Source organism: Callithrix jacchus, chromosome 2 (genome assembly GCF_049354715.1).
Source record: "Callithrix jacchus isolate 240 chromosome 2, calJac240_pri, whole genome shotgun sequence".
In the NCBI taxonomy this organism is placed as follows: domain Eukaryota; kingdom Metazoa; phylum Chordata; class Mammalia; order Primates; family Cebidae; genus Callithrix; species Callithrix jacchus.
Genome location: NC_133503.1, coordinates 101,351,578 through 101,360,159, shown reverse-complemented (window position 1 = coordinate 101,360,159; position 8,582 = coordinate 101,351,578).

The following is an 8,582-nucleotide window of genomic DNA, read 5'->3' as shown; positions in this document are numbered from 1 at the left end:
TGCTGCATTGTGGTTTGAAGCCTGGTATATGAACATCTGGAGTCAGAAAACAGATACATGTGGATGTGATTAACTAAAGTTTATTTTAAAAAGGATTTACAAAAGGATTTCTTCAAATCTGTTATTTTTAACCTTTTTGGCATTTGGATTCTACTAGGAATCAAAAGAGTGCTGTTGAACTAACAATAGCTAATGTTTACTACTTACCATTCTAAATCTTTTATACATATTAGTGTACTTATTTTCAAGACAAACCTTCTGATTTGTTTGTATTATTATCCTCATTTTACAGATGAGGAAAGCTGAAGCATACAGGTTTATAACCAGAGTAGGATTAACCAGGTAGCAAGTGACTGAGCTATGACTTAAACCAAGCAAGGTTGCTCTAGAGCCAAATGAGTCTTAACCATTTTTCCCGGAAAACTGTGTCTCTTATATGCTCATATAATTGTCCAATTTCCCATACAGTTTTGAGGCAAATGGATTCCATTAAAACCAACTGTAAACTCCATGATAACCTGCTACCAATAGTGAGTACTTCTAGTACATTTAGAATATCTTAATTATGAAAATGTAACTTAGAAATAATCTTTTAGAAAAAGATTTATAATAAAAGGGTGCTAAAGTTTTGAAATACAAAACTCTATTTAGAGGCTGGGTGCAGTGGCTCATGCCTTTAATTCCAGCACTTTGGGAGGCTAAGTTGGTTAGATCACTTGAGGTCAGGAGTTTGAGACCACCCTGGCCAACAGAGTGAAATCTCATCTTTACTAAAAATACAAAAACAAAAAAAAAATTAGCAGGGCTTGGTGGTTCACACCTGTAGTCCCAGCTGCTTTGGTGCCTGAGGCAGGAGAATTGCTTGAACCCAGGAGGCAGAGGTTGCACTGAGCTGCGATTGTGCCACTGCACTCCAGCCTAGGTGACAGAGCAAGACTCCGTGTCAAAAAAGAAAAGAAAACTCTGTATAGAATCTCCATACTACCTATCCTCTGTTAGAAAGCCATAACCATCCTTGAGAAGGGCTTTTATGCCACTTCAACCATGCAGTTCCAGTGGAAACTGCCATGTTTTTGCATAATTCTGCCAATCATTGATACTTGACTGATCTTGATTTGTTTCCTTCTTTCCTTCCTATCTTCCTTTTTTTCATTCCTTCTTCCATTCCTTCTTCCTTTGTTTTCCTTTCCTTTCTTTTCCTTTTTCCTTTCCTTTCTTTTGACAGGTCTTACTCTGTCACCTAGGCTGAAGTGACTCATGATCATAGTTCACTGCAGCTGCAACCTCCCTTGGCCTCAGCCTCCCTAGTAGCTGGTATCATAGGGGTGCCCTACCACACCCTGCTAATTTTTGTATTTTTTAGTAGAGATGGGTTTCACCATGTTGCCCAGGCTGGTCATGAATTTTTGGGCTCTAGTAATCCGCCCACCTCAGCTTCCCAAAGCTCTGGGATTACAGCTATGAGGCATAGCACCGGGCCTGATCTTGATATTTGATAAATGAAAGAGGAGTCAATCGGGGTCCTTCTTGAATTTTTCAAACTAGAATTGCTAAGATATTTTTCCCTCTTCCATAGTAGTAGCTATGAATATGAAACTTGAATACTGTCAGTGCCACATAGAAGAAAGTGTTTGTTAGCATGTTTATGTGTATGTGCATGTAACAGGAAGAATATGAAAGAGTAAAAATGAGGGAGAAGGAAAAAAATGGGGGAGAGAGAAAGTGAATTGTGACTACTGCCTAGACCTTGGTTTAGTTGCTTCTGCATACCTATGTAACTCCTAGCACTGTGGTTATTCATACTTATTCCAAATATATGACATCTTTCAAATAGCTTTGCCCTGTTTGCCTAAAGGTGCTTAAGTTGGGTTTCTGGCATTTGCACCAGAAAATTCCTAACACACACTTTAAAACTCATCACACTGAAATTACTTAAGTAATTTCAATTATGAAATTATGTATTACACTATATAATTACTGTTTTATTGTCTTACTGTGATAGGCAGAATTTTAAGATGGCCCACAAGAGACTCAGCAAGGTAGCACTATGCTTATAATCCCAGCTGTTCAGAAGGCTGAGGCAAGAAAATCGCTTGAGCCCAGGAGTTTGAGACTAGCCTTAGCAACATCGTAAGACCCCCATCTCAAAAAATAAAAATAAAAAGCCACACCACACATGTAAGACAGATCCCAAATTCCTGGCCCATTGGCATACACATTTGGTATAATCTCCTTCACTTGAATAGGGGTGCAACTTATGAATATGATGGGATTTCACTCCCATGATTACATTACTTTGTATGGCAAAGATTCAGAGGCAGAGAATTGCTCACCTCCTTGCTTTGCAGAAGATGAAGGCCACCATGAGTTCTATAGCTGCATGGGACTAAATTTTGCCAACAGCCTGAGTGAGTATGGAAGACCCGGAGTTTGGATGAGATCATAGCCTGAGTGGAACCCTTGATGGCAGCCTTGTGAGAACTCTGCAGAGGGCCCAACCATGTGTTTGTTACCTGAACTGACCTACAGAAATATGGGATAATAAATGGGTATTATTCTAAACCACTAAGTTTGTGGTAATATGCTATGCAGCAAATATATATTCAGGGAAGAAAAATAGGACAAGTTTTGTCAAAGAAAATGCATGTTCTTCTATGAACATTAAAAGACCAAAAAAGAGGTACTTCAGTTCTCAAGGTGTAAGTCATACGGGCTGAATTGTGTCCTCCCAAAATTCATATATTGAAGCCGAGTGCCTCAGAATGTGACTGTATTTGGAGACAGGGCTATTAAAAAGGCTGGTAAGTTAAAATGAGACTACTAGGGTGGTCTCTAATACACTAAGCCTCTAACATTTTCTGATTTTAACTTGTGTGTGATAGATTTCCTTCAGTGACATGTTATCATCCCTTGACATTACCTCTTGCAAGCATCACACTGCTATGGTTTGGATGCTCGGTCTAATACTTCTGAACACATCTATTATATTCATTTCTTAGTTTTTCTGTTTTGCTTTGTTTTCAATCTTAAAATATTATGTTTCATTTATATAAAAAATATTATTGAGCTGACATTATGAGTATGAATAAATGCCTTGGTGTATGTATTAGTTAGCTGAGGCTGCAATAACAGAGTGGCACAGACTGGATGACTTAAATAACAGAAATTTATTTTCTTATAGTTCTAGAGACTAGAAGTCCGTGATCAAGGTTTTGGCAGGACTGGTTTTCTCTGAGGCCTCTGGGCTTGCAGATGGACACCTTCTCTGTGTCCTCAGATGATCTTTCTTCTGTATGTGAGCATCCCTAGAGTCTGTGTGTCTCAATTTCCTCTTCTTGTAAGGAAATCAGTCACACGCTAACCGTCTCATTTTAACTTAAATCACCTTTTCAAATGCCTTGTATCCAAATATAGTCACATTGTAAGGTAGGGAAATTAGGGCTTCAACATATGAATTGGGGGGAGTACAGTTTAGCCCATAACAGCATAATTTTTTGGGGATCGGAAGCATATTGTAATGCCAAGTTTCCATTCTTTCCAGAGCATGCTGTAGAAACTCTTTCTAAAGATTGCTTAAGAAATATTATGTTTTAATTTTACACATTGGACTCGAGAGTTCCCAATTATTATTTATGACTCTAAATTTTCAATATACCAAAATGAAAAGGTATTTGAATCTCTTCACATGCCAACCAGTTGGAGAGAGAATGAGTCAAGTACAGACCCCTTTTCCTAAAGTTTCGTTATTTCTTTTAAAGATAGCCTGAGCTAAATTTATTTCCCTCCCTCCCTCTCTCTCTCTCTCTCTTTCTTATTTTGCCAGTCTTCTGATTTTAAAAGAAAACAGTAATACAACAGTAGATGTGGCAACAAAATGAAACAATAGAGTTGCTATGTCAGCCAAATAAGATATATGATTTAGAATTTTTTTCAAATGATTTTTAACTTTCTGTAACTGTATGTTCACAGATCCACTCAAGACATTATCTACAGTTATAAAATACATGTTCCTTTCTATCCCTGCCCTCATTAGATATGACTTCCCCAGGGATAAGCCATGATGAGAGCAATTTGGGATCTGTAACATGATGCCATCCATGGTACTTATTTGTTTTGGTAAAGTTTTATTTCATTCCACGGCAACACACTGCAGTATATCTAATCCATGTGCAGTGTCTGCAAATGTATACAGGTTTTAAGTTACAAAGGGGACTAGAATATTAGGGTATATTTATCAAAGTGTGTTTCTCCACAGGAAAGTAATAATGATTTACAGTTATTTTCTGTGGGTTGCCTTTTCATTCTCTTGACAATATCTTTCATAGAGCAAAATCTTTACATTTGATCAAGTCAAATTTACCAAATGTTTTCTTTTACGTATTGTGTTTTTGATGCTGTATTTAAGAACACTTTTCTTAACTGAAGATCACAAAGATTTTCTGTGCTTTCTTTTAATGTTTTATCATTTTATATTTTGCATTTAGGTCTGTGATCAATTTTTGAGTAATTTTTATATAAGGTAAGAGATATGGGTCATGGTTCTATGTCAATGTCCAATTGTTCCAGTACCATTTTTTAAAAAGATTGTCCTTTCTTCACCGAATTGTCTTTGCACCTTTTCAATAATTTACTGACCATATTTGCATGGGTATATTTCTAGATTCTTTATTCTGTTCCATTGATCTGATTGCCTATGTTTTTACCAATATTTCACTCTCTTAATTACTATAGCTTTATAATAAGTCTTGAAATCATGTTGTTTGAGTCCTTCAGCTTTTCTTTGTTTTCAAAACAAAACCAAATTTTTTAAATGGACAAAAGATTTGAACAGACACTTCACCAAATAATATACAGTTGATCCTTGAACAACATGGGTTTGAACCGCACAAGTCCACTTACATGCCGGTTTTTTTCAACCAAAGATGAAGTGAGGCCAGGCATGGTGGCTCACACCTGTAATCCCAGTGATTTAGGAGGCTGAGGTGGGTGGGTCAACTTGAGGTCAGGAGTTTGAAACCAATCTGCCCAACATGGTGAAATTCTGTCTCTATTAAAAATACAAACATTAGTCCGGCATGGTGTCAGGCACCTTCCAGCTACTCTGGAGGCTGAGGCATGAGAAGAGCTTGAACCCAGGATGTGGAATTTGCAGTGAGCTGAGATCACACCACTGCACTCCAGCCTGGGCAACAGAATGAGACTTCTTCTCAAAAATAAATAAATAAATAAAACAAAGGTGAAGTGAAATACAGTATTTGCAGAAGCATAATTCAAGTATATAGAGGGCTGATTTCACAAAGTAGGTTTTGCAGTGCCAAGTGAGTGACTTGAATATGTGCAGATTCTGATAAAAGTGGGGATCCTGGAATCAATCTCTGGAGAATACAGAGGAATGACTGTACATGGACGGCAGGTAAACACATGCAAAGATTCTTACCAGTATTAGTCATTAGGGAAATGTAAATTAAAAGCCCACAAGACACCACTACACACCTATATGAATGGCAAAACAAACAAACTCCAGTACCTCCGTACCACCACCAAGTGCTGGTGAGAGAGAAGCAACTGGAACTGTCATTCGTTACTGGTGGAAATGTAAAATGGTGCAGCCACTTCAGAAAAGTTCAGCAGTTATAAAGCTGAATATGCACTTACCATGGGTTTGGCAATTTCACTCCTAGGTATTCGGCCAAGTAAACTGAAAATTTGTGTTCATACAATAAAACCTGTGTGTGAATGTTTATAGCAACTTTATTCATAATTGCCCAAATCTGGAAAACACCAAACATCCCTCAACTGAGATATGGGTGAACAAACAGTGAAACACCATACTTTGATAGAATGAAAAAAAAAAAAAAAAACGACAACGACTAATACACACAGTAACAGACAAATCTCAAATACATTATGGTAAGTGAAAGAAGTCAGGGTTAAAAGGCTATATACTGTATGATTCCGTTTATATAACATTTTGAAAAGGCAAAACTATAGTGACAAAGAGCAGATCACTGGTTATCAGGGGTTGTGTGGGGATAGGGTTGACTATGAACGAATAGCATGAATGAATTTTGCGGGTGGGGAAGTTGGAACTATTCTGGATTTTGATCGTGGTGATAGTTATGCAGCTATGCGTTGGTCAAAATTTATAGAACACTGTACACCAAAAACAGTGAATTTTACTGTATGTAAATTAGAAAATAAAGTAAATGTGGAAGCATAAAGTATTCTATTGCTGGAGAAGAAGAGGGAGAGGTAACTGTGAGGTGGGAGATAAGTCTGGATAAATTGCTTACAGATTTGTAAAAGTCCCTGAAGCCAAGGTTGAGAAACTAGACATACTTCTAAGCCAAAGAATTTGAAAATCAGAATGTAAAAATGAAAATGATGGTTTGGTGACTTCACTGTTGACAATGTGTACCACAGAGCCCTAGGGTGGGAGGCAGGGAAACCAATTAAGAGGTGACAATGGCTCCCCTAAGGGTGATACCTTATATTTGAAAAGGAATCTATCCATTGAAAATTCTTTCAGTTTTTTTTTTGTTTGTTTGTTTACTGCATCTTAATCCTCTTAAGAACCAGTGAGGTTGTAATTATTATCTGCAATTAATAGATGCAAAAATTGAAGCTCAGAAAGGCTAAGCGATTTAAGTTCCCACTATATAACTATGATTCTAAGACTTGTAGCTTAACTGTTTCCTTCTTTCTAGTCCTTTTTATTCTCTCTCATGTCATTCTATTCACTTCCTTCTTAGCATTTATCACAGTCTGTAGGTTGTCTGCTGATCCTTTTTCTTGCTTATTGTCTGTATGTCCCACTTGACTTCAGGGAAGGAACCCTGTCCTGGGAGCAGCTCCTTGTATCCTCAGAGCTTCTTAACAGTGCTTTTGGTACATAATAGGTGCTCAAGAAATATTCATTGAGTGAAGAACTAAGTTAGAAAGCAAAGATAAAATATTGTTATAATTGACATAGTTTTTTCCTTTTTATTTTATTTTTATTTGTTTAGAAACAGAGTCTCTCTCTGTCACCCAGGTTGTAGTGCAATGGCACAATCTCAGGTCACTGCAACCTACACCTCCCAGCTTCAAACAATCCTCCTGCCTCATCCATCCTAGCTGGGCTTATAGGCGCCCACCACCACGCTTAGCTAATTTTTGTATTTTTAGTAGAGATTGGCCTTCACCATGTTGGCCAGGCTGGTCTCCAACTCCTGGCCTCAAGTGATCTGCCCACCTCAGTCTCCCGAAGTGTTGGGATTATAGGCGTAAGCCACGATGCCTGCCCCCCCCCGCCTTTTTTTTCCTCTAGAATGTCACTTACGTAGACGAGGCATATCCTTTTTTTTTTTAATAAGTTTTTCACACTTTCATTAAGCCTATGCCTTCTTCTTTTTTTTTTATTGAGGGAAAAAGAGAAAAACAAGGGGAAAAAAAAGAAAATGAGGGAAAAAGGAATATTACTCATTCCTAAAATGGGTTTCAATAATGGCCGATCAATATTTTGAGTGTTTAAAGTGGTTAATGCATATTTAATGTGTTTAAAATGGAGACCTCTATTGTGTTTATTTGTTCTGGCTCTGAGTTCCAAGCATATCCTTTTTAACATGTATTCTCTCTGCAGTGATGGAGACAGATGTTCCTTGCTCTGTTTTTTCTCTCAATAGCTCTCAAACCTGGCTATGCAACAGATTCATGTACAGATCTTTTTTATTTTAATGCTGTATTTATCAAAGCAATGCAGGTGAAATGATACCTTCATTTATAACAGAAAACAGCAGCCCAGCCCTAACCACTGTTACTCTTCAGTCCCCATCACCATCTGATAGTTGAACTCTACTCTTAACACTGGTATTTACCCTTTCTACCATGAAGCATACTCACAATACCTTTTCTTGAGTTTTCAATATTGGAAATTATCCGCTGACTTCCTACTAAGAAAGAAGAGAATTTAGCTCTCTCACATTACTTCCACCCAGTTTCCCTTACCCTTGTCCTATAATATTATAGAAACTACAATTATGATTCCTCATTTAATTAATTTTAGTGCTTAGATTAAGATACTTATGCAATAAATGTTAAGGCTAAGTTACATGAAATACTATGATTACATTAATAAATATAAAGTTTCTGTTTTTGAATTAAATTTTTCCTTCTGTGGTTAATAATTGCTATTTTCTGTTTGTTTTATCTCTTATATATGCCTGCCCCGAAGTCATCTACAAATTTGGTTAGTACAGCTGTACTGTGATGAAATACATCAGGAACTCTCTTGACCCCATTTTTTTTTTCTTGGAGACATCAGTTCCAGAGATATTCATTCTCTTGCTTCAGTCTATACTTTTAGGCCTGTGATACAACTGTTGTCCTAGAAATTACTTTTAATATCATCCTGGATATTCCTCTTTCCCTTTCTCCAATGTTGATTCCATGTCTTCATCTTGTTCTTGGACCAAACTGACCGTGAGGCTGCTATTTCTTGTGGCTCAATAATGAGATGCAGATGAATTGGGGAGGAAGAGAGTTTTTATTTCTACAACCAGTTACAGGGAGAAGGCCTGGAAGTTATTGCCAGACCAACTCAA